Source organism: Arachis hypogaea, chromosome 15, assembly GCF_003086295.3.
Source record: "Arachis hypogaea cultivar Tifrunner chromosome 15, arahy.Tifrunner.gnm2.J5K5, whole genome shotgun sequence".
Taxonomy (NCBI): domain Eukaryota; kingdom Viridiplantae; phylum Streptophyta; class Magnoliopsida; order Fabales; family Fabaceae; genus Arachis; species Arachis hypogaea.
In genome coordinates, this window is record NC_092050.1 from 74,755,986 (window position 1) to 74,768,993 (window position 13,008).

The 13,008-nt window shown below is 40.2% G+C and overlaps 1 pseudogene; it reads left to right on the forward strand.

Annotated features, from left to right (window-relative positions):
* The first annotated feature begins 517 nt into the window (after nucleotides 1-517).
* On the forward strand, nucleotides 518-3,860 carry LOC112748436 (transcription initiation factor TFIID subunit 4b-like; annotated as a pseudogene).
* Nucleotides 3,861-13,008: the final 9,148 nt, after the last annotated feature.

Sequence of the window (13,008 nt, forward strand, 5' to 3'; positions counted from 1 at the left end):
CTGAATGAGATATGGATATTATTGTATTATACTGCTATTGTTGAGGCGCTAAGCACCTGGCAGGGACGGTAGGTTAATCTCGCCTGTCGAGGTTGCGGCGGCGGCATAAGGGCATTGGTTATTCCTGCTTACGTTGAGATGTGAGGTTTGTGGCTGAGTATCCCACTCGCATCCTTTCGGAATCACAAGAGTGTGCGCGGGCAATATATCCCTGGACCATCTGCCGGGCACGATATCCCTGGGGTACCCATTTTATTCATGACCGAAAGGCAACATCTCTATGGAGATGTGTCGGGTTGGAAGTTGAACCGACAATGTGATATCACAGCCAATAGGGCAAGCATTCATCATGTGCATCTTCTATATGGTTGCTTTCTTTGTTTACTTGCATAATATGCCTAATTGTATAACATGCTTAAGTGCTTCTTGATTTACTTGCTATACTTGACAATTACTTGTGCTTTACTTGTATGAATTAATTGTATTTTCTACTGGGATCGAGGAGGTTCGGTAGGCGATGGCGATGGGATCGCTTGGAGGTTAGGCTGGAAGGTTGTGGGACAGCGGTGTAAATGTTAGATTAGAAATTCCCTAAGTTAGATGACCTGTTTAATATTTTAATTGCATGCTTTATAAGCTTGAATACTATGATGGATATGAAGTTCTAGGATTGCCTCTGGCATCCCGAAATCTTATATCTTACATTACTGGGCACTGTTACCATACTGAGAACCTCTGGTTCTCATCCCATATTTTGTTGTTGTTTTTCAAATGTAGGTCGTAACCCACCTCGGTGAGTTGCGAGATGGTGACAGAGCGGAGGATCTTGAGTTTCTTTTGTAGTCTTGCTTACTTTTGTTCAATACTCTCATTTTTTTTGTATTTTATTTGCCTTAGAGGCCAACTTTGAAAGGGATGTATATGCTACTTTAGTTTTCAAAACTCTGTATGTCTGTATATAACTAGTCGGCCTAAATTCTGCGGGCTGTAGCTAGTACTTTATGACTATTATACTTACATATCTACATATATCTTGTTATCTTGTATATGTATCTTATCTTTTACGCTTGTAGTTTCATGTGAAAGTTTTGCGCTTTTGAAACTCTATTTTTAAGCTTATTTCTTCATCGGGCTTCTAGAATTATTAATTCCTTCTATGTATATTAAAGTATAAGCCTTAGAATTGTTGTGACCTCTGATTAACCTTTACTTTATGGCATGAGGTAAGGCTTAGGATAATTAGGTTGTTACACTTCCATTCCATTCTCTAAGCCATTCTTGCCTTATAGACCGTGAAATCACTTAACAAACGCATCACGACATTGAATGGTAATATGAGATAATTAAAAATTAGCATTTTTAAGGCCTAGGAAACATGTTTTGAACTATAAAGGACAATCAGGAAGAAATCACACTACAAAAAAACTGGTATAAATTGGCATCAACATAATTGCAATTTTAAAACACCGCCGTTATATTTATAAACTGAGGCGGTTTGTGTGACTGCCGTAATTTGCTTGTGGAACGGTGGTTCTTTAGTGAATTTGGCAGTTTTAAACGGCAGTATCTCATTATCTGCTTCACTAATATAAAAAGTTAAAACCTAACTTATATTTTTACTAATAAACGTTGTGCTAATCAATCTATCGAAACTCCATCACAATGTGAGAACCAACAAGAAACTCTATCGCAACGTGAGATCTGCGATCTCATCCGCGACATTCTCTTTTGGCAGCAGTCTCCTCCATCAACGCTTTTCTTCCAGCTGTGATCTCCTCCATCAAAGTTTTCTGCTCCACTGTGTTGTGCTCTGGGAAGCTTCTCTTTCTCCATCTTCGTTGAACTAGGTTTATATACAAATACACATTCTCCTCTTTTAATTACTCATATTTTGTATTTGCTAATTGTTACTACTTCTATTTCTTTAATGCTATTTTTGATTTTCTCTTTGTTAGCAGAAATTAGGGGTAACGTCTTCATGAAATTCCTTCAATTTTTTTCTTACATGCATGTATACAATTTTGCATTTCCTTCGTGGTTTTGATTTGTAGATATGCTCTCGGTTGATGCTTTACCGATTTGCATAGCACATGTTTGGTGAATTGCTTCAATGAATTAAGAGCAGTTATTTTCAGGTCCTAAGGAGGACAGTCGAGTTTTAGAAGCAACTCGAAGAGCTGTGCAATAAAAAGTAGAAAGGCTGATTTTGCAGAAAATTCCACTCCAGAAAAAGTTGTTTGAGATTAGTAAGTGTCCTTTTCATGTGTTATCTCCATCTATTTTAATTTTTCCTTTTGAGCTTATCTGGATACAAACTAGCCACAACAGGCCTTATAGACAGTTGTTTTGTGTTATTACTGTCAGTGTTTAAGTATGGCTTAAAGGGTGTGAGCAATGATGTGGAGAGATGCTTGTCACTGGTGAGATTCAACTAAGATTTCAATTTTCATAACAGTAGGTTTGAATCTAATCTTACTTATTCAAACTGAGTTTTCAGTGTGTGGAGGAAAGAATGCATGGACTAATAAGTAACCTGATTAGAATGTCAAAACAGGTTAGTTGTCCTGTACTTGCTTGCAGGAATACTCTTTCATAACTCAATAAAATTTCTTACTTTCAAGAATTTTCCTACTAGCGGGTTGATTTTGAGAAGACAAGATACCAGACTATTGTCACCTCAAATGTTTAGCCGCAAATCATGACAATAAATAGGAAAGTAAGAGAGGAGTGGCAGAAAAGACAGGCAGAAGCAGAGCAGCTTCGGAAATAAATGACGTGAGTATTTTGCACTTATCGGTATTTGAAACCTGTGCCTATTTCTTAATTTCAGTCCATTTCAAAATATAGGTTGATGGTAATGCATGAGTTGATGGTTACAAGGACAAGGATGAGGGTCGTAATAAATCATCAAAGGATTTTTTATCCCATTCTTATATTTTTCCATTATCTACATGGAAACTCTTTTCATTAATATTTAGTAAGCTGCAGCTGATCAAGGAAGAGGATGACAAGGTCAAGATGAGGACAAATGCAGAAAATGTTGCTGCTAGTGCTACTGTTGGGGGAGATGACATGCTCTCAAAGTGGCAACTTATGGCCGAGCAAGCCAGGCAGAAACGTGAAGGCACGGACACATCATCTGGTTCTCAACCAGCTAAAGATGTAAGTCGCAAATCTTCAGTATCTGGAAAAAGTACTAAGGATAATCACGAAGGGGACAAAAAGGTTCTACTAATTTTGCAACTTCAGGTGAGTTTTCTTTTAAGCCATTTTTTGCTGTTTGTTTTGCTTCAAGAATCAATCTTTTTCTTATTTCAGAGAATCAATAATACTTCTCTAAGTTCCTGTACCTCAGGAATCAACATTCTCAACTTCAAGATCAAATATGCACTGTTCAGTTCATATATTCAGAAATAGAGATAGTGCCACCACATCAAAGTAATTAGAACAACACAACATATATATATATATAACTTAAAATCTCATGCATTTTACTACTCCTTTTTTTCTTTTGATATTTCTTTTTAAGCTTAGTGAGCAATACATGAGACATCTTTTAAAGATAAACATAAAGTACTAAAATAAAAAAACTAACAAGAAAGCAAGGAAATCCTACTAGTGATCATGCAACTCAGAATAGAAAACAGAAAATAAAATGAAATACTGAAAATAGAAATGAGATAAGGGAAAGGAGAATGAAACTCGACCACCTCAGTCATGGTGGCTGCTGCTCGCTTTGGAGAATCCTCTTTGGCACTTCAGCTCCTTTATATCACGCCCCTGCCTCCTCTGCTCCTCCATTAGCTAGTGGAGGAGATCAGAGTGATCCTAATGCTCTATCCTCAAATGATCGACAATGATGTCAGCTCCCCTATGGATGTGGTGAACTAGTCCCAGTAGTCACGGAGAGGGAAATAAACTCCCTGAGGCATCTCCGGAAGATCCTGTGGAGGCGGTGGAATTGGCTCCTGCTGTAGTCCATGCCCGAGCTCTCTAGCGTGAAGGTGCTCGATACCCTTCTTTGTGATCGGTCTCTCAATGTCGATTGGGGTATCTCCATCAATGTGAGCTCCAGCTGCTGCACATAGGCGGTAGATAAGGTAAAGGAAAGCCAGTTTTGCAGAGGCGGAGGCCTTGTCAGCTATCCTGTAGAACTCCTGAGGGATTACCTCATGCACCTCCACCTCGTTGCAGAGCATGATGCAGTGGATCATCACTACTCGCTCGACTGTAACCTTAGAATGGTTACTCGTAGGGAGGATGGAACATTGGATGAACTCCAACCATCCATGAGCAGGCTTGAGGCCATGCCTACCCAGCTGGTATGGCTGCCCTCTAGAATTCTTCCTCTGGCTAGTGTTGACTCTCTAAGTGTATGAATGAGGGTTCTCTCTGGATGGTGGTAACTTTAATGTCACTCTCACATTCTCAGGGCTGAAATCCATTATATGCCCTTTGACCATAGTACGCCAGTTCTTCAGCTCTGGGTTCACGCCTCTAACATGCTTGTATATAACCCAAGCATTAGTGTAGAACTCCCGTACCATCAATGCTCCAACCTCAGTTACGAGGATGGCCATAACTTTCCAACCCCATCTCAGCATCTGGTACTGGATCTTTGGGTACTCGTCTGGCTTCAGATCGAAGCGGACCTCAGGAATCAGCTTCTTCTTGTGCACCACCTCATAAAAACGATCCTCATGTGTCTTAGAGGAGAACTGGGTAAAGTTCCATTGGTCGGAGGTAGGATCTTTCTCTTTTCTCTTTCTTAAAGAGGATTCTCTAATCTTAGGTGCCATAGAAATTGTAGAATGAAGAAAAAGCTGAGTGCCCAACACCAAACTTAAAAGGTTTGCTCGTTCCCGAGCAAAATAAAGATAGAAAATAAGAAAACTGACAAATAGAAACAAAAGGGAAAGAGGAGAATGGAGGAGAAGGCTTTGGCCATGGTGAGGATGGAAGAGGAGAAGGAAAAGGAGAGTCTGTGAAGGGAAAGAGTAAGGAAGGAAGGAGAGAGTAGTGTGAGGTGTGGTGAAAGTGGAAGAGGAGTGGGGTATTTATAGGTGGGGAAGGTGGGGTTTGGTCATGGGGTTTGGGTTGGGGTAATTGAATTTGAATTTTGGGTTGTTGGGAAGAGATATTGATAGGATAGATGAGAGTGGATTGGGTGGAGTGGGAGGTGAGTTGAAAGAATCAAGGAAAGTGATGGATGATGGGATGGATGAATGTGGAAGTGGGTAGGGAGAAAAGAGAATGGATAAGCTTGAATGGTAAAAGTAGGTAGAAGTTGGGGTTTAACACATGGCTAAAACATCTCCTTCATGCTCAAAATCTGCTCTCTGGGGGCTAAACGCTGGTTCTGGAGTTTGGCGCCAGCAGGGGATAGAACTTTTTTTTTGGGGACGAGTACCCTTGGCGCTAAATGCCGGGGCTGGCGTTTAGCGCCCCAAGGAGGGTGCCAAAATATGAAATAAACGCCTAAATTGGGCGTTAAACGCCCATCATTTCTCCCTCTCTATCACTAAACGCCCTCCCTGGCGTTTAGTGCCCTGCTCTGCTCCTCTTCTGGCACTAAACGCCCTCCCTGACATTTAGCGCCCAACTTGTTTCATTCTAGGGTGTTCTGTTCTTCTGTCTAAGTCTTCCTGCCCCTATTTTAAGCGTTGTACATGATCACAAACATTAGAAAACCTAGGAAAACTATGAAAACAAAAATTGAAAACTAAACAAAATTAAAATTGAAATTAAAACAGAAATAAAACGAAAATACCAAAGGATACTCCTGGTTGGGTTACCTCCCAACAAGAGCTTCTTTACCGTCACTAGCTTAACGGTCAACTCTTCTAAGGAGGATGGGTCATAGGGGGTTAGATCTTTACCCTTCATTGTGAACTTTTTTCCTGTGGTCTCATGAATCAGCTTAACATGCTCTAGAGACAGGATCCTATTCACAGTATGTGGTATGACTGGACTTCTAGTTAACACCACCTTCATGCCAGGTGAGAAGTTCTCAGTAGGAATCTTCTTGTTCCTCCAGCCTTTGGATACTTCTTCTTGGGGCCTCCCTTCTTGATGGACAAAACACACCCAACACCAAATATAGGTTTGATGTCAGGGGAATAGTATTAGTTCCAACCAAGAGAGGAGGCTTCAGCAGTGTACTCTGTATGCAAGTACCTCTTTTGTCAGAGAGTGGTGGAGGTTTGAAAATCTTGAAAACCATCCAATCCTCATGTAACCTCAGCACGAATTCACCTCTCTCAACATCAAGAGGGCTCTTTCTAGTGGCTAGGAATGGCCTTCCTAAAATGATGGAGTCATCTATATCCTCTCCCACTTCAAGTATCAGGAAATCTACAGGGAGGAATACCACTCCAACCTTGACCAGTACGTCCTCCACTAGCCCATATGCTTGCCTCAGAAACTTGTCAATCATTTACAGCCTTATCCTTGTTGCCTGTGCTTCTTGGATTCCCAACTTCTTCATTACGGACAAAGGCATTAGATTTATGCTTGAACCAAGATCATACAGTGCTTTCTCAAAAGTAATATTCCTAATGGTACAGGGAATCAAGAAGCTTTCAGGGTCTGGCTGATGACAAGTCATTTTGTGCATGTTTTACTAGCCATTTTTACTTGTTTTCATTAGGTTTCATGCATTTCTTAGGCAATAAGTAAGTGTTTGAGTGGAAATTTCATGATTGTCTTGATTCAATCAAACATTGTTAATTTTGTGCAATATCATGAGATTTATGCAAGAATTAAGTGATTATTATGAATGATGCAAAACCTTATGATTTTGGCAAGGCTTTGATTGCATGTTTGATTGATGACAGATGAAAATATGCAAGGGAGAAGAAGGAAAAAGAAGCAGGCCTTTGAGAACGTAGCGTTCATTTGGAGAACTCTACGTTCCCCTGTAACTTGGACATTGGTTCCACGCTCTCTAGCGACACGCACGCACACAGGACGCTTACGCGTAGGGGAAGCATTTTGGAAGATCCACGCGTACGCGTGCAAGACGCGTACGCGTGGGTGTGATCAGCGCTCGTTACAAAGAGAGCGTTACGTTCTTGTTCAAGGAGCGCCTGCGACAATTTCAAATCTGGAACTCAACTTTGGCCATCGACGCGTACGCGTAAGGGACGAGTACGCGTGGGTGAAGAATATGTGAAGAAGCACGCATATGTGTGGATGGTGCAGAAGCAAATAGTTGCTATTTTGAAACCCACACGCACGCGCAAAGGACGCGCACGCATGGCAGAGGCTGAAGAGAGTAACGATGCGCACGCATATGTTACGCGTACACGTCGCTAGTGCAAAAATGCAAGGGATGCGTGGGCGTGCTGCACGCGTACACGTGATGAGTACTTAGTGAAGCAAGGACGCGCACATGCAGGAGATGCGTACGCGTCGATGAATGAACATTCCGCTCCCTTTGAGAATGCTACGTTCGCCTGATACTGCATGGAAGTACCAATACGGACCTTTCCTAACCCAATTCAACAAAGGCCAAAAAGGCCACTGCAAGTACTTGATGACTGAATTAGAAAGTGTATAAATAGAGGAGAATTTGATTTCATTGAAAGGTTGGCTAGTGAGGGGTTAGCTCCCAGATTGGAAACTCTGCACTTATTTTTCTTTTGCATTTTCTTTCTGTTCTTCATTTTCTGCACTTCGGCACTTTTCCTTTTTCTGTTTTGTACTAGAGCAATGATAAACTAAACCCCAATTTCATTAGGGGGAGGAGTTCTATTATAATTCAAATGAATCAATAAAATTCTTCTTCTTCTCAATTCAATTGTGTAGCTATTGGATATCTTCTGTTGTGACTGTGAATTATTCACTCCGGAAGGGGGTTTAATTCAATTGAATGTGGGTGTGAGCCTCAGAAGAGGAATCACCTTCATTAGAATTGGAGCTTTATCCTTCACTACTCTCTTGATCAACACTATTCGGAAGGAATTGAGATCCTGAGAGTTAGTGTGGCTTATGGATGAGAGAATGTGCTCTAACTCTTCTCATGACAATTAGATCAAGGAATTGACAAGATTGATTGTGATTAGAGAGACTGGATTGCCAAGGAATTGGGATCCAATCAATTTCAATCCGCCATAGATCTACTCAAATAATTGAGAAAGGAGTTGAGACCCACGTGATTCATGAAGGATTATGATATCTCCAATCCTTGATGAATCACTTTCTTTGAATTTCTTCAACTTAGATCTCTCTGATTTCACTGCAATTTACATTGTTCATTTTTGTTTTAATTCCCTACACCCAATTCCCTTTATAATTCATGCAATTTAAGTTTCCTTGCCTTTTAAGTTTCTGCACTTTTAATTTCCTGCACTTTAAGATTCAGTTATTTACCTTTCTTGTAATTTAAGATTTAGTCCTTTTAATTCCTTGCACTTAAGTTTCAGTTGATTGAGCCTCTTGCCATTTACTTTTCAAGTTCTTTACATTCTGCACTTTAGAATTCTTGCAATTTATTTTCTGTCAATCCAATTTCACTCAATTCATCAATATTAGCTTAACTAAATTCATCACCATACTAAAGTTGCTTGATCCATTAATCCATGTGGGATCGACCTCACTTTTGTGAGTTTTACTACTTGATACGACCCGGTACACTTGCTGGTGAGTTTGTGCGGAATCGATTTTCCCTCGTCAAGTTTTTGGCACCGTTACCGGGGATTGATTTAGATTGACAATGATTAAGTAGGTGATAATCTAGATTAAGTATTTTTCTTTGTTTTTATTAAGCACACTAACTGTTTGAGATTTTATTTCTGCTAACCATAACCTTACTCTAGCAACAGAGTGCCCTATTTGTGTTTTTGGTTTGTTTGTGTTGTATGCCAGGAGGAAGAAGAGGTGAATCCACCTCCTTTGATTCTGAACCAGAGATAACCTTCTTGAGATTGAGAAGAGAAGCAAGAGGGAAGAGAGTGATTGGAGAAGAAGAATCAGAAGGGGAAGATCAAGAGATGGAGGGTAACCTACCTAATCCATCAGAGGAAGTGTCCAACAACAATGGTCAGCCTCAGAGAAGAGTCTTAGCCTCTTACACTATCCCCAACCCAAGGAATTGTGGGAGCAGTATCTTAACCCCCAATGTCCATGCTAATAACTTCAAACTCAAGCCTCAATTGATCACCCTAGTCCAGAACAATTGCCAATGTGGAGGAAGTGCTGCTGAGGATCCAAACCAACACCTCTCTGTGTTCTTAAGAATTTGTGACACTGTCAAAACTAATGGAGTCCACCCCGACATCTATAAGCTTTTGTTTTTTCCATTCTCACTGAGAGACAAAGCCACACATTGGCTAGAAACCTTCCCTAAAGAAAGCATAACCAACTGGGATGATTTAGTTAGCAAATTCTTAGCCAAATTTTATCCTCCTCAAAGAGTCATTAAGCTAAAAATTGATGTGCAAACCTTCAGGAAACTAGAAGGAGAATCATTGTACGAAGCCTGGGAGAGGTATAAAGCTTTGAAGGAATGTTCAGTGAGTGGATGGAGCTACAAAATTTCTATGAAGGCTTGTCCATGAGTTCAAGCAAGGCTCTGGATTATTCTTCAGGAGGATCCTTGCAAATGATAAAAACTGCTCAAGAGGCACATGATCTTATAGACATGGTGGCCAACAATGAGTATTTCTACTCATCTAAAAGATAACCAGCTCCAAAGAAAGGTGTATATGAGCTTGAAGGTGTTGATACAATATTGGCTCAAAACAAAATCATGCATCAGCAACTTCAACAACAAATAGAAATGATGTCAAAAAGGATAGATAGCTTGCAGCTTGCAGCAGTGAGCACTACAAATTAACCACCAGTGGTGTGGGGACAACAAGAAGAGAGCTTTGAAGAGCAGTAGCCAGAACAAGTTCAATATATGGACAACCAAGGTTCTGGACAGAATGATTTCTATGGAGACACTTACAACTCATCTTGGAGGAACCACCCCAATTTGAAGTGGGAAGAAAACCAAAACTCATGGCAAAGAAACTCCAACCAAAATAACTCCCGCAATACAAACCACCAAAACCATCAAACCACTAACTAAAACCCATACAGAAAACTACAAAATAATCACCCCCATCCAATTTCTATCTACCAAATAACCCATCAACTAACTAAAACAACTATCATTCACCATCTACATCCCACACTCAGCCACAACCACCCCAAGAATCCCAAAGAATCTTCAATCTGGAGATGATGATAGAGAAAATGATCAAGCACCAAGAATTGGCCAACAAGAATCATGAGGCCTCACTGAGGAATCTGGAGAGACAAATTGGACAGTTGTCCAAGTAAACAGCTGAGAAACCAACCAATGCATTTCCAAGTGACACTATTCCAAATCCCAAAGAGGAATGCAAAGTAATTCAACTAAGGAGTGGGAAGACTTTGGAGAATGACAAAGGTTCTAGCTAGAAGCAAGTAGATGAGGACAAGCATGACCAGGAGAAGCTCAAAAAGAAGGAGGAAGAATCACAAGCTCCAAGGAAGAGAAAGCAAGTCATGGAAGAGCATCCACAATAACAGAGGAAGGAGGTGAAACCTTACATTCCTCCTCTGCCATACCCTCAAAGGTTGCAAATAGAGCTCAAGGACAAACAATTTCCCAAGTTTTTGGAGGTTTTTAAGAAGCTGGAAATCAACATCCCCCTTGCTGAAGCATTGGAGCAAATGCCTTTATATGTAAAATTACTTAAAGAGCTCATTAACAAGAAGAGAAGCTGGAATAAAAAAGAGACTATGATCTTGACACAAGAGTGCAGTGCCGTAATTCAAAAGGGTCTCCCACCAAAACTCAAAGATCCTGGGAGTTTCATTATATCATGCACCATAGGTAATATGATCTTGGAAAAAGCTCTCTGTGACTTAGGTGCCAGCATCAATTTGATGCCTCTATCACTAATGAAAAAGCTTGCAATAGAGGAAGTCAAACCCACCAGAATGTCACTTCAAATGGCTGATAGATCACTCAAGATACCTAATAGAGTTGTAGAAAACTTATTGGTAAAAGTTGGACAATTCATTTTCTCTGCTGATTTTGTCATTTTAGACATGGAAGAAGAGGAACACAACTCAATTATCTTGGGGCGACCTTTCTTAGCCACAGCAAGAGCTATCATTGATGTAGAGAAAGGTGAAATAACCCTCAGGGTGCATGATGAAAAAATGATCATCAATGTCTTTAAGGCCATGCAATATCCCCCTGAGAAAGAAAAGCACATGAGGGTGGAAATGATAGAAGAATTAAAGGAAGAAGTGTTTGAAATCAACGGTCAAGAGGAACAAGACAAAGATATAGAAGCAGACCAAGATGTCTTAGAGGAACAAGTAACCGAAATCTCCTCTGAAGGCAAGACAGAGGTGGAGCCAAAACAAGAGCTGAAGCCCCTTCCTCCTCATCTCAAATATGCATTCCTGGAAGGAAAGGAAACCCTGCCAGTAATCATCAATTCATCCTTAAGCATGGAAAATGAAGAAAAGTTGATTGAAGTGCTGAAAATCCACAAGACAACTTTAGGATGGACAATTGATGACATCAAGGGTATAAGCCCTACCATTTGTATACACAAAATTTTGATAGAAGAAGACTCAAGACCTGTGGTGCAACCTCAAAGATGGCTTAACCCAACCATGAAAGAAGTCGTTCAAAAGGAGGTGATGAAGCTGTGGAATGCTAGAATCATATGCCCAATCTTTGATAGCCCTTGGGTGAGTCCGGTCCAAGTTGTGCCAAAGAAGGGAGGCATGACTGTCATCTTCAATGAGAAGAATGAGTTAATATCTACAAGGACAGTCACTGGATGGAGGATGTGCATTGATTATAGAAGACTGAATGAGGCTATAAGAAAATATCACTCTCCTCTCCCTTTCATTGACCAAATGTTAGAAGGATTGGCTGGCCATGCCTACTACTGCTTCTTAGATGGGTACTCTCGATACAATCAAATTGTGGTGGATCCCAAAGACTAAGAAAAGACATCCTTCACCTGTCCATTTGGAGTTTTCGCCTATAGAAGGATGCCTTTTGGGCTATGCAATGCTCCAGCAACCTTCCAAAGGTGTATGCTCTCCATATTTTCTGATATGGTAGAAAAATTTTTAGAAGTATTTATGGATGATTTTTCTATCTTTGGTAACTCTTTTGATACTTGTCTGCAATATCTAACCCTTGTCTTGAAAAGATGCCAAGAAACAAATTTAGTTTTGAACCGGGAAAAATGTCAATTCATGGTACTAAAGGGCATTATTCTTGTGCATAAGGTTTCAAGCAAGGGTATAGAAGTTGACAGAGCTAAGATAGAGATCATAGAAAAGCTTCCTATACCTGTCAATGTAAAAGTAGTGAGAAGTTTTTTTGGGAATGCTGGGTTTTATAGAAGATTCATCAAGGATTTTTCAAAAATAGCCAAACCACTGAGTAATTTGCTAGTGGTTGACAATCCTTTTGTCTTTGATGACAATTGTAAGCATGCTTTTGAAATTTGAAAAAGAAACTCACTACAGCACCAATCATCACACCTCCAGAATGGGGACTTCCTTTTGAACTAATGTGTGATGCAAGTGATGTTGCAATTGGTGCTGTATTGGGCAAAAGAAAGACTAGCTACATCATGTTATATACTATGCAAGCAAGGTGTTAAATGAGGCACAAAAGAATTATACCACCACAGAGAAAGAGCTCTTGGCAATTGTGTATGCATTTGATAAATTTAGATAATACTTAATTGGTTCAAAAGTTATAGTATATACTGATCATGCTGCTCTTAAGTATCTCATGTCTAAACAGGATGCCAAGCCAAGACTTATCAGGTGGGTGCTGTTGCTACAAGAATTTGACATTGAAGTGAGAGATAAAAAAGGAAGCGAGAACCAAGTTGCAGACCATTTGTCAAGATTACCACAAGAGATCAACCAAGATGCATCAAAACCAGTAAATGAGAAGTTCCCTGATGAACATCTTCTCCAAGTCCAACA